Consider the following 14921-nt stretch of genomic DNA (forward strand, 5'->3'; position numbering starts at 1 on the left):
GCAGCCCCAGGATTTCTGAAAATGAAACAACTTTGGAACCACAGGCAGATTTTCTCAACCAGCTGCTGACCAATCTGAATTAGATTCAGGGTTTCTTTGCGACTCTGGCTGAGCTGTACAGAAAGAAATCTCCAGTGTTGTGGTCTTCTGATCCGACCTTTGTGGTATATAGGTCATTTCTCTTTAATAAGCACATAACTGTTTGCTGGAGATTGGCCAAAAGGCCCCCGACCGTCTCAGGAAATGAGAAAAAAATCCTCTGATCTTATGGCCTGATTGAATTATTTGAGAAGACTTCTCAACAGTATGAGTGGAAAACAGGGGAAATCCTTCTGTCATAATTCAATAGACTCAACATTCCTACCTTGGATAAAGACGGATGCAGAAAAATATTCTCTGAAACAAAAATGTATCAAGCCTAGCTGCAGGGATGGGAGTATTATTCCATCCTGGGACGAGTTGAGGTGATTAAAATCAGGGATTACCATTAAATCTGAATTATTTTATAAAATTTAAAACACTGGCTCCTGATATTTCTGCTAATATTTAAGATGTGTTGTTTTAGGACACTGTATATATTGTTTTGATGATAGTGGTTTAGAAATACAACACCTATGCAGACTCTATCCTACCTGGTAAACATGTAAAAAGCCTTAAAGCCTTTTCATGTCACTTTTCAATAGTGTCTGAATTGTTTTGATTTCACATTGACTCCCATTTATGCTGTTAGCTCCACTAATGGTTAGTTCTATTTAATGCTGTTAGCTTTGCTAACTGTGCTAGCTGCAGCTAATGCAGTTAGCTCCTTGTAATTGTGTTATCACCAGACAATATTGTTAGCTCTGGCTAATTGTGTTAGTTCTAGCCGATGCTGACAGGTGCTGCTCATGGTGTTAGCGCTAAGCTAATAGAGAAGACATCTTGTATTTAACGGTACTTAAAAACTTTGGAGCAGTTTGCCTCAGTCCAAATGTTTTCTTAGCCTCCATGACCTTGAAGTCTTGGTCATTGACAACAAAATAATATCGTTTAGCGTCTTTGTGCTACATTTTCGGTCAATAAAAAGTTCATTTTTCAGTTTTATGTCATTCTTATTTCTTTCATTTTCTCTTCCAGGAAAGGAAAGATTAACTTTGCAATCTACAAAGTTAAAATACATTTACAAATAAATATACTTCAAATTAAACGCCAAAAGGAGAATGAATGCATATTTTCACTCGAGTACCACAAAAATCTGTCTGGTCCTCTTTAGCCAAGTTACCTTCTTCTCTGCCTGATGAATATTTAAAATGAGAATTACTGTGGATCATGTTGATATGCCCGTACCATGAATAATGAAGCAGTTTATTCCAGCAGCATTTCATCTGACACATATTAGTTTTGCTGGGATCCTTTGGAACTATGGTATATCTTTCAAACTTACCAGAAGCTTGAAACTCCCGTGTTAAAAGGTAGAAGGGGGCACTCACTTTACCCTGAGGTAAAAACAGAATACAATGATGTAAGCTCCTTATATCAAATTGATATTTGATTAAAAAAATGTTTACATGTATAAAATAGGGCCAGTGTAAATACAGTGATGCCCCAGTGTTTACAGGAGCTCACAAAAAACTAAAATTAACTGCATATTTTGTTAGAGTATATATTAATGAAAAGAGTTACCAGTTTGATACACATTTCTGAAATAAATTTACTCAATTTACCTTTATTCATAGTACTGATTAATGATATCCATCTATGTAAAAACACAGCATGTTAGTTATTCATCACAATAAATAATCAATTTTTTTTACAATAAGGTAGGAAACAGATAAATATCAATATGCAACACTATTATTTTTTTATCAATCTCTGCAAGTGTTTACATTTGTAAATGATCACCTTTTCTAGCTAACGATTTTTAACAGATTGTTCACAACGTTGAACCATGTTTGCAAAGATGTATGTTACAATAATGTTACATGCAGAAATCAACTTACATATTTTTACTAAACTCGTAAAGACAGACTGCTGTTGGCTTAAACTTGCCTTTAACTCCTGGGTTTTTCCAGCTTGCGCTGCCTGCTGGGTGGTTAGCATTAGCATGGTAGCCTAGCCTGTAAGCCTCTCCAAGTGCGTCCTTTATTATCGCCACAGTCGTCAAATACAACCCACGCAGAAATTTTTCACAGTGGTATAATAAAAAAAAGAGGGGTCGGCGGACTCTTACTTCCCATTCACCAGGAAGCTGAAAGGCTTTCTTTACGGTCTCTGCCATGTTTTCCAGGCTAAATAATCTGATCAGCTTCGGTCTGGCTTCGCGCCAACTTTGGTTGCCTTTGATACCAGTTAACTAGCCGCCCTCCCCCACCTCCACCAACGGTTGCCATGGAAACCAGAAAGCGATATCCGGTTTTTGAGGCAACCATTGGTAGAGGCCAGCGTTTATTTATTTAATTTTTTTCCTCTAATAAATTTACTCTAATGCTACACAATCAATTTCAAATGCCACTCATTCAAGTGTAATTAAAATAATAATAATAATAATAATAATAATAATAATAATAATAATAATAATAATAATAATAATAATAATAATAATAATAATAATAATAATAATAATAATAAAAATAGTAAATTTCTGCCAAAAACTCAAATTTTGAGATAAATCTCAGGAAATTCCTTGGTTTTTCAAGAAAATTTCTGGGTTTTAAAGGTTGAAAAGTTGCAAGAAAAAACTCAAATGTTGAGATCAATCTCAGAAATTTTTGAAAAAAAAAAAAACATGCAAATTTTCAAGGTTTTTTAAGATTTTTTTTGTGTGTGTTTTCTAGCAAGTTTGCAGCTTTCTCTAGAAATTTTCTGAGATTAAAATACAAATTCCTAATTTTTTTTTACAATTAGCGCCAAATGTTCCATGTCAAATAACACAATTTCATAGTTATAGTTTTTCCAATAAATAAGACACACGATTAAAATCACATGAGTGAGTTTGTTCACATGATAAGTCATTAAAAACACACTACACCATCATCCTCTAACTACTTCCTGTTGTTTTCTTCTTCATGGTTTCAGCCAGTAATAACATCCAGTTGTTGATCACGTGACTCATGTGATGAGAAAATAGTGTTTCCATTGTAGTTTTGCGAAATAAACAAAAATAAAAAATAAAAAATCCACCTCATCTGCGTTTCCATTAAGCAAAATTATTTTTGAGACGTCAAATTGGGCAATTATATGGTCAATGGAAACAAAGCTTATGAAAGGCTAAGTAAGCCAAAATACTGCTGTCTGTTTCTGACTGTGTCCCTTTAAGGAGTCTGGTTATTAAAATTATTTCTGCTCCCTTCTTGTCAGAATCAGTTGATTCCTATGAGAGCAGGACTGTTGGCAAGAGAGGAAGAAAAAAGGCAATTACCATCTGAGTCAAGAGAGGATGATGCTCATGGCAGTGATGATCTATGGCAGCTAGAAAAAGCAGGGCAGAAGGCAGGAGCAGTGATTGGAGAGAGGAATATACTAAGGGAGCTGGAGAGGCAAAGGGACAGAGCCTAAGATGAGCCGCCTGATACAAGTCAAAGACAGAAAAAGAGTCCAAATGTCTGCAGAGCCGAGGAGAAACTGGAAACTGAGAGTCTGTTTACCTGATCTGAGGGGGAACACTGGGCATTTTTACACAATTTATGTTTGCAAACGTGAAATATTAAGTCATCTATTTAATGTCAGCCAGTAATTTTCTAAGTTTAGAGCAGAATGTCACATCTGAAGCAGGTACTTATAATTTACGGCGCCTGCAGCGGCCACAAGGTGGCAGTGTGGAGTGGTTAAAAACCATAATGTGTAAAATGATTATTGAAACTCATTTTATATACATTTATAATTCATAGAGTGAAATATATTCATATTAAAAACAATATGGTTGCCATAAACAAAACACAGAAGGATTTGTATGATTCAACAGCATGTTCTCATTTTACTCTAGAACCGCTGTTCCTCATTTGTTCCTCTTCTAGACTTTCATTCATAACTTTTACTTTTGGATAATTATTCCCTCTGGTTTTAGATTAAATGCTGCTGGAGTCATTTTTGCTCTAATTCTTTTACGTTTTGACAACTATAACTTGTAAACATGTCAACAATGTGGTTTAGTTTAAGTAATACCTGAACTTTGACCCCAGACTTCAGAAGAGGTGAAAAAAGAGGCTTCATGGATGCAGAGCTGAAAGAGAAGAAGGACGTTTGAATCATTTCTTCCATCCGTCGTACAACGGGCAAAAAGAGACGTTAGGAAAACGAAATGGATCAACTTCAACCCCGAAAAGAGAACGCAGTAAGATTCTTACATTCATCAGGGCGTTCAGTAGAACATCATATCCCCTACTCCAACATCCCTCTGCCTGACTTTGGCCAAACGGCCAGACAGATTTAAAGACAAGCGGCAAAAGCAAATGAGGTGGATTAGCAGAGTTTGCTAACTGACGGTGTCGTCCAGGACGTGTTTGTTTAAACAAACCTGCTGCTCAGATATTGAGCTGCTAGCATGTTGACAGCCAGTTTCTTTAGTCAGAGGCACAGAGTTGGTGTAACACTGACTGCTACTGGATTGGGATTAATCAGGTGTTTTTGAATTAAATCGAAGTGAATCAAATTTGATGTCATTTACCAAATAAATGTCAAATTTATTTGGTAAATTAATTTACCATGTTTAACCAAGAGCATAGGGGATCTACCTACGTACCAGATTTCAGTTTCTATGGAGGCCAAATGTTTCAGTTTAACCAAGATGTTACCATAAATGCCAAATGTTTGTTTCACCAAGACGTTACCATGGATACCGAATACGTTTGTGTTTAACTGAGGTACAGTAGAGAAAGTGAATGGGGTTTAAACTCAGCAAACCAGTTCACAGAATGAGATCTAATTTAAGCTTTAATGTTTGGAAATGAAAGAGAAAGCTTGTGGAAGTGGCAGAATGGTGGCGTTTCTAAAGCGTTTTGTAATTTTAACAGAAACACGGGGATCAGAGCTGCTCAATGGGGGAATTAGCAGCAGAGCAGTCGGAGAACAAGTGTAATTAAAACTTTGCTTTGTTTTGTTTGGTAATCTTTATGTCCACCATCCATCTGAGCTGCACACACAGCAGATCTGCTCACTGCAAATCCTCACTCTGCATATTTGTTTCTGGGATTGTTCTGCATTGTGTTTCAGATCCGGTCCAAACTGAAGCTAACGTCGGCTTCACAGCGACTTGCTCCAGAGGTTAACGCTCCTGTGAATTTCCATCAGTTAATCATCACTGCAGGGCTCCTTCTTCTGCTTTTCTTTCAAATTCAATTCTAATCTTCTTCAAAAAATCACCTCCAACCCTGACTTACAGCGGAGCATGAAAATATTCACTTTGTACTAAATGCTTTTTTTAACGCTGGGATTTTTACACTCCTGAAGGGAGATGGGAAATTACGATAGCTGCGGTTTATCTGAGGGGAAATAATTAAATGCCAGATATCAACGAATGGGTAAAATCTATGAATTTCCACTCGTGGAGGCGATTTTACAGTAATATGTTATTAATTTTAAGTGAGCATCCATTTTATAACCAGCTGTTTTTGGGACTTCCTGCTGCGTTTAAATGAAAATCGTTCTCTGAAGCATAACTTTAGAAAAAATGTGTTTTTGACTGAAGAAGGAATTATCATACATTAACTGAATGAATCTCTTTGTATTTCCATTTCATTAAGACTGATGTCCATTCCTATGGAAGCATTTAACTGCCAAACTTTCTCGTTCTAACATTTTAAAAACTTTTAAAGACAGCAACATTTTATCTGTCATTGAAAACTCATTGAAACAGCAAGTCACTTCTGTTTTAGAAAATAATTTTAACAAAACTTAAATGGGATTTATTTTTAAAGATAACAAATCACTTTAACTCTTAACAAGATATAAAATGTTGTCTAACATGATGAGAAAAGTTTTCATTTTCTCAACGTTAAGCATTTTAAGCTCTCACTTTAATGAGAAACTCATTTTAACCAAAATGTTGTCATTTTAACTGAAACCATAATTTTAACCAAAAACTAATTTCAATGAGAATAGCTGTTGGATGTTGGCAGCAAAATGCTTCCGTACATTTCACATCCATAATGAAACCACTTTGAACCCAGGCATCACTGTGTTTCAGTTTATTTCTCATGTTAATTCAGTATTTATTAGGATTATTACTGTGGTTCTGTGTCAAATCAAAGTAACTCGGCCCGTGTGGTTCCATCTGCCTCACCCTGAGACCAACACAACGTCACATTCATTAAAAAATAAAGAATAAATAAATCACTCCAACAGGGTTTTAAAGCTCTATAAGTTTGTAGAAATTTATTTCAATTTTTATGCTTCATTTAGCAAACAGAGCTGTTGTTATTTACGATATTAAGTACTGTTATTCTTTTTTAATATGACTGATAATTGTTGCATTATGTAGATTAGAATGAAATGCCTGCAAATAACTAACTGATGCAAGCTCTCATCAAGCACTGAGGCGTGCAAATAAGCAATTTAAATGCCCAGTAAAAAACCGTCAGTGTGTAGAATGAGAGGAAACCAGATAGTTTTCATTTTAACAGCAAGCTGTCATCTGCAGTTTGGAGGAAAGATTAAAATTATAATCATGTTTGTCGTTGGAGTGAAATGGCCTCACAGAACTGAAGCTAAGATTTTCTGATCTTTTCAAACTTGTAAATTGTTCCATCTTGACAGAAAAAAGAAACTGAATTATCAAGATTACAGTTTTAATTTTCATCTCAGTTTTTCTCTAAATGAATTAAACGTAATGACAGCAGCAATGTGAATGTTTTACCGAGTTTGTTCTGCAGCGTCAGAAAGCATCAGGTTTGATCTAAATCTGGATTATAAATGAAAACAGTGCTGTGAGGAGAATAATAACTTCATATATTAACATTAATTTGTATTTTCTTCTGCATTCTGCACTGGAACTTGTCATATTTTTACATTAATTGAATTTGTAATTTTTTTAGTGCTTGAAGCCTCCATAGTTATTGAGACAATTTATCCAGAGAAACTTTCTGCTTTCTTCAGATTCTTAATAATTTGGTTTATGACATAAATCCAAGCAGTGAAGTCTGTTCTGATTTTACAGTGTTTAATATTCATGATTTTCACGACCTTTCCTTCTCATAAACCTCGTTTCCTTTTCTCAAAAGTAATAACACGTTACCTTTTTGACTCTTCACTTCGACTCAGACAACCAACCAGGATAAATCAAGAGTTTTTAAAGCTTCACTGCATTTAGCTGCATATAAAATCCTCTGATTTTAACTAAATAATGATAAAACATGCAATTATAAGAATTTAAAATGTCTTTGTTCCAACTTTAACCACTGAATTCCCACGCTTCATGAACAAAGAATAGTTTCTCCCTCTAGCTTCGACTGGAATCACTCTACACACAGGATCCATGCTACTTTATGAGTCACAAGATATCATGCAGAGAACATTATTCAAAGAAAAAGAGAAATAAAACCCATAGAACCAGAGTTGGTAAATATTAAGGTAACGCCTCCCAAACAGGATCCACTTCGCCGCTGCTGCTGCTCCCATGGTAACCTCATTACACAAAACAGAATAAATTGCATATAAAAATAGTCCCAAATTATAAACAACCAAACTAAAGTGGTGACAATCATAAGCCATCTGATTGGACGCTGGAGAAGACTAATGTTGTGTTGAAGTTGTGCTAACAGCAGTTAGCCTAATGCTAAACATGTAGCAGCTAGCTAGTCCCATGAATGACCTACTGGGAGGCTGAACGACCTTTAGGTTAAATAAAATCAATAACAGATTTAAAATCAATAAATATGTTTGTGGTGGAGCTCCTGTGTCTTTTCAATAATTTAGTAGCAAAAATGGCTTTTGAATTAAAAAATGTTGCTTTTAGTTTCCTACAAAAATGTGATTAATTACAGAATGTGAAATTAACTGGATTAAATTTTAATCCCATCACTGGTTTCTATATGAAATGTGGACAGACTGAAGCAGATGTTCATTTGAGATTTGGTCTGTTATAAATGTTATTTCTCATTTCAAAATGTTACATCCTTTAAACTGTTCTTGGTTTTATTGATGTCACGGCTTTTCTTATTTTCAGGGTTTTTTATTGGTTATTATTTGGAAAGAGAAAACTATTATCGGTTTAAGTAAATAAATTATGGAGCATCTCTGAAAATAACTGCACAGATGCGTTTAAATAATCTGTTGTCTCGTTTCCACTGAGCTTTTCTGTCAGTGAGATAATTTAGAGGAAAAAGTTAAACTTAACTGCGGTGAGGATCCAAGAGTGATGCTTCACAGACAATCCTCAGGGATTACGCAACGGCATTTATTGACAAAGACGGAAAGAAAAGAGAGAGAAGAAAATCTTCTCTGGGTGATTTACTTTGGAAAATAAACTGAAAATGAACTGAGGCTCCATCCACCTGCTCATCTTGGATGGAAAAGGCTGCCATGCTTGTCTTGTGATGAAATACCAATTATGTCCCAGCCTACAGTTTAATTACAAATCACAGCTTGCACAGTGCTGTCACTTAAATTAGATTTGCTCTAGCAGGGCAGTGGAAATGCAGATCTCATTTTGTCAGGATCTTGTCAAATCTCCAGAGGTAAATATCACACCTGAAAGACTGTTTGACAGTTTTTGTGCTCAGATTGTGAGAGACTCTGCAGTGAAACATGGAAGATTTCATCCTGGAGGAACAAGATCAAACTTTTAAAATTAGTTTAGACATATGTTGCACTTAAAGGAAGCCGAAAACCTTCACCTAACAGTGAAATAAAATGCTAAGATTGATTGCGCAATTTTAAATTATTAATCAGTTTTAGGCCTGGACCAAAACAGAGTCTGTTCAGTTGGAAAGCCTCTTTTCATCACCCTAATGTTTTAATTTCTCCATATATTCTCTTTTAGATCCAGTAAATGAGTCGTGACTTTTGTTCCTATGAGGTATAAAAGGAATCGCTCTCCAGCCACCTGCTGGTTTTATGTTAGCTTAGCTTTCCTGGTTGTTGGTTTTCTGTACAACATGTAAAAGAAATGTACACAGATCTGACGAAACCCTGAGTCCTCCTCGACTGAACTGTAAAAAATGAGACGTATACAGGAAGGAAGCAGACAGCCCAGGACGTCGCTGTCGGTTTCCAGCATATTTCTGTTTCCTGCATGTTCTCATGTCGGTTCACAGGCGTCATCAGGTTCGCTCACTCCTCCGGATCGCTGTGTTCCAGGCGTTAGAGTCTCTACTTCTATCAATGTTCACATTTTCAATGCAGTTCAGGGAAAATCAAGGGAATAAATTCTGAACAGGAGAAGGTGTTTCAGCAGAACTGAGTGTCTTATATTAGGGCTGCAACTCAAGATTATTTTAATAAGCAATTATTCCGACGATTAATCGATTATTCCGATGATTAATCGATCATTCTGACAATTAATCGATCATTCCGATGATTAATCGATCATTCCGATGATTAATCGATCATTCTGACAATTAATCGATCATTCCGACGATTAATCGATCATTCCGACGATTAATCGATCATGCCGACGATTAATCGATTATTCTGACGATTAATCGATCATTCTGACAATTAATCGATCATTCCGACGATTAATCGATCATTCTGATGATTAATCGATCATTCTGACAATTAATCGATCATTCTGATGAAAGAATTGGTTTGATTTTTCATTTCATCACCTGAACCTTTTTATGTAATCATATTAACACATTAAAAGATGCAAATTGATGAATCAATTCTTTTATTAAGTAAGAAATAAACATTTTAAATGTAATAACTGCCTTTCTTTAGTGAATTTGAACCAGGTGAGTCTAAAATTATCAAATATATCTGAAATGCAAAATGTGTGTATTTTGAGCAGTTTTTAATTGCTGCTCTGAATATGTTGATGTTTTCAGCAAATTGACTTTTTTGAGTTTGTGTTCTGCAGTTAACAATTACTAATTGTTAACTGCAATTAACAATTGTTGAATACTTCAATAATTAATATTAATCCGATTAATCGTTTCAGATTCTAGTTTAGGGCAAAACAAAGCAAATCTTGTTCAGAAGAAAGTATTTATCATTTATCATTTATCTGTTATGGCTGCAGCGAATGATTAGTTTAATAATCAAGTATTCTAACAATTAATCAGTTTTTCACTTAAACCGTTTTCATACAATATTTTAAATTAAAAGAAGCAAATAAACAAAAAAATGTAATTCCTTTTTTAAATAAGAAATAAACATTTTTTGCCTAAACCAGTTAGTAGTAGCCTATTTGAGGAGTACAAATTTAAGCAAATGGCCATTTTTGACTCTGTATGCTCCAGTTAACGATTAATCGATTCCCAAATTAGTTGACTATTATTTCATCATTTGATTCAATCCGATTAATGGTTTCAGACGTAGATGGGTTCATTATTTTCTGTAATTCCTTTAATATGTTGAAATTCAGACCATAAATCTGGAGTTCCTTGTCATGATCAAGGTTGCGATGTCCTCGATTTGAGTCCATAATTCATTGGAATATAAACTCATTTTAACTGTGCTGCAGCTCCACCTGACTGGTTTTATTACAGGACTTTCAGGAGTTTTACTCATTTTATTGACCTTCACATTTGCTCAGTTTAGCTACGTACACGTAGCAGCCATGAAAAGCCTCTTCATGCATGAACTTAGCGGAATGGAAAATGGGCCGGCGCTGCTGGTCAGTCGCTTTGACCCGTCTGGCCAATTAATCTGGATCAGGACAGAAACCCGAGGCGCCGTGGCTGCAGGGAAGACGTCCTCTCTCTTCCTCCAGCTGGCTCACGCTGTCTGCTCATCCACTGTCCAAGCCGGTCAATCTGCCTGCAGGCGGCCCGGCTTCCCTCCCTGTTTTGTTTGGACCAAAGAAGAAGAATTTTACCTGCTGGATGTTTGCAGCCGGGTTGGCAGGTTCTTCTGTTCTGCTGGCAGCGGCGAGGCTCAGGAACCGCTGGACAGATTGCTTTAAATCTTTGATCCATGGTTCCAGGCGGTGGGGAGACGCTGTTCCCTGTGGACAGAAGTTGGTCCATGAAGTAAATGTTCACAGCAGGCACTTCCTGTAGACAAGCCAACAGAAACTTACTTTCTACTGTTTTTCTCACCAGTTCTCCTGATTTATGGTGGAAACAAAATGCATCTAATTCTGATTTCGTCTCTTTTTTTAGCAAAGTGCCTCAGGACAACATTTGTTGCGAATTAGTGCGATATAAATAAACTGAATTGTTTCTAACTTCCTCCTTGAATGCCTTTGCTGCAGCGCAAACACCTGTTTACAATTTCACTTTTTTTTCCCCTCCAGGGGGTCTTTTGTGGCTCTAGTGTCCCTTATCTGACAGCAGGCTGACAGGAAGGGGGGAGAGAGAGGGAGGAAGACATGCGGCAAATGTCATCAGGTCCGGGAATCGAACCCGCGACGGCCGCGTCGAGGACTCAAGGCCTCTAAATGTGGGTCGCATCCCCTACACCACCAGCACACCCACAATTTCACATTTAATCTGAGCTTTTTCACGTGTTTTCAGCTGTAACATCACTAATACTTATTATTAGTGATGCTATTAATATGTGCCCTCTTCTACACTAACACCCCAAAAAAAACATTTTTAAAATAATGAATTAATAGAACATTTAAAAAAACACTTTTTAGTCAAATTAATTAAGTTTTTGGTTCTTATAATAAAAGGAATCAAAATGATTTTATTTAAATACGTTTAAGGTCAGCTTGTGTTTGCAGCTTCTCTTCTAAACTTTTATTTAACTAATTCTGGATATTAAATCAGATTTTTTTTTTTTACAACTAAATAAGTTTATTAGATGGTTTTGCCAGGATACTTTCTCTGAATTACGTCTCAACTTTCTGAATTTGCTTCAGGGAGAAATTCATCCAACAATTATTAGAAAATCTCCCAAAGTGGCGCTGATTCCTGCTCTGCATTTGAAGTTCTGACACCAAGAGAACGAAAAGGTCTGCAATCAATAATCAATGGCTGCTTTCCTAAATAACTCACGAGTGTTCAGCTCCACGCTGAGAGCCGTGTTCTCACTCAGAATAAATCAGTTCCTGATGACAGAAGGAGACGAAGGTTTTAATCTGTTTTACGTTCTGGTGGCTCAGGACAGACTCACTTCCTGTCTGCCGTTTAAAGACACGGAAACGTTTTTAATGTCACTCTAATGACGACACCAAATGTACTTGATGGCTGTGGAAGAAATGGAGTCTGCAAAGTAAATTTGTTGGTCTATTTTCTCTCTTCAGTATTTTCCTTTATTCTACTAATAATTGACAGTCATGTGAAGCTGCGTATGGAGAAACCGCCGCAGGATGAAACTTTCTTCGACATCTTCTCTTTCCCTCTCACCACCAACCGAACGTTAGCGATTTCTCCCACAGGCAGTTTCACTGCACAGAGTAAAAGTGTAAATATGTTTTATTTCATGTGAAACCGACGGAGCTCCCATGGTTTAACCAACATATAACAGGTTTATTTTGGTTTGACAATTTGGATAAAAACAAACCGTGACCTGACTGAAGAGGAATTTCAAATGAAAAATTAACTTATTAATGCAACTCAGTTTATGCATAAAGCTCCGATTCCCAACATGTCGTAAAAAAATCCAACCATGGATCCAGTGGTCAAACAGCTGCTGGGTTTCCATTGCAAATGATCATAATCTTTGTTGATGTTCTGCTACTTCCACTGAATTATTGCTATTTGCAACCCAATATGATAAATCAATCAATCGATTAATCAGATTAATCGATTAATAGTTATAGTAATCGACAGACTAATCAATAACTAAAATAATTGTTAATTGCAACTTCATCCAATTAATTGATTAATTGTTCAAAAAATCTATAGAAAAATCTGAACTAAAATAATTATCAGTTGCAGCCCAATTGGATTAATCATCAGAATAATCGCTAGAATAAAGTTAGGATAACTGATGGGGTGATCGACAGTTTCATCCCTATTGAATCAATCGATTAATCATCAGAATAATCTATAAACAATCGTTGGCGCCTGGTTGAAGCTTTGTGCAGAAACACAGTTCAGATCTTTTTCCTTTAAGTCTTGAGTAAACTGCTGTCCTCCTCACACACATTTCAGTTCAGCTTTTTGTTTTTCTATTTCAAATCCTCTTTTCCAACCTGTAAACAAAGGAAGCATCAGTTCTGTTGGTGCCGCGGTGGGTCTTTTACTGCAGGAACCCGGAGTCGGTGTCTCTGTGGAACCTTGTAGCCAGTGAGTAATGAGAACAAGGTGAGGGGCTCTGGAGTGTAATTATTTTCATTTGGGAGACGGTGGGGGTCTGCTCTACATTTGTCTCAGCTGTTCGTGACAGTTCACTATCTCCCAGTTACGGTAATGAGCACCCGGCCCTCATTATGTGTTGGGAATGGCACCTCTGCAAAAAGAAGGCTAAAAATAAGTGTTAACTTTCAAGGTCCACACAGGATGAAAAGCAGGAAGGGAAGCAGCGGCTGAGAGAGGCTGTTGTTTTTGAAAAGTGTGGAGCGGTCAGGAGGAAGCTGAAGTTTCTGTCAGGAGGAATTTAATGATACATAAAACCAACACACCTCAGACAGCACCAGCTTTTATCCAAACATATGAATATATATGAAACATATACCTGCCAACACAACCACAAGTAAAGTGGAGTGGCTTTTCACAAGGTGAAGCCTTTGGGCTGTTTTGTCCTCTGTCACTTCGCATATTTTCAGAGCAGCAAGCTTCATTGCATCGACCTAAAATTGTAATATGCTACATAGCTCAAAATGAAAGGGAACTTCAGGGGGTTCTGACCTGGAAAGACGTATTCTGTCATCTGTCAGTGGACTGACCTTGGTTAACGGCAAATTACTGCTGCCGACATGTTCCTCAATAAAACCCGACACAAGGAAATATTTCTCCTCTCAACATTTAGAGTCGCAAAACTTTATTCTGTTTGGGATTGTAGTTCACAATAATAATATCCGTCTCTGTGTCTGAGGAATATATATAACGTTACCTATGAGTTAAACAAAACATCTTCATCACACTTTTTGCACAAAAATCCTTCAGAGAAGATGAGATTTCCTTTCAGAATGAGCTTTAATGCAGCCACCTCAACATTTACAATCCCACCTGAGAATGGATGCAAACAGATGAGCATATGTATGGCTTTACATCTTTGAAAAGCAGAAGTGGAGCCTCCTGCGCAACCAATGAGAATGCGGCCAGTGGTTTCTGGACGGTAAGTCAACAACAAAACACTTGTCTTTTCCAGCAGCCATTGTACAGCGGCAATAAAAGCAGGTGACCAAACGAGTTGGAACTCAGCTGGGGTTGCTAGGTAACGGGCGGAACCCTCCCGGGGGTTGCTAGGTAACGGGCGGAATGTGACTCAACAATTGGGAGGTTTTTGAAAAGGTTCATTTTCCAAACAATAATAAATATTAACTTATTGCCAAAAATATTTCTGGACTGTTTTTCGAGGCAGAAGAAACACAAACAGAAAAACCCCCCCAAAAAACGCACTTTCACCAAAACAATGACAAAATCCTGAACGGATTGATCAACGTTAAAAAGATATTCAGAATTATTTCATATTAAGAAAAACTCATCGAATGCAGGGACAGATATTTATGAATATTTTAACAGTTTGTTAATATGTTTACTCTGGCAAATACAAATGTGTTTGCTGCCCGAATGGAAAACTTTTCCCATCTTACTGTGGACACACAGACACACACGCACACGCCGACACAGACGCACACACCGACACACACACCTACACACAATGCTGTGTAAAGTAGTGGAGGGACTGGAGAGAGACAGGCAGCCTTCAGGCAAACAGCAGCAGCAGAGTTA

Source organism: Gambusia affinis, linkage group LG11 (assembly GCF_019740435.1).
Source record: "Gambusia affinis linkage group LG11, SWU_Gaff_1.0, whole genome shotgun sequence".
NCBI lineage: Eukaryota > Metazoa > Chordata > Actinopteri > Cyprinodontiformes > Poeciliidae > Gambusia > Gambusia affinis.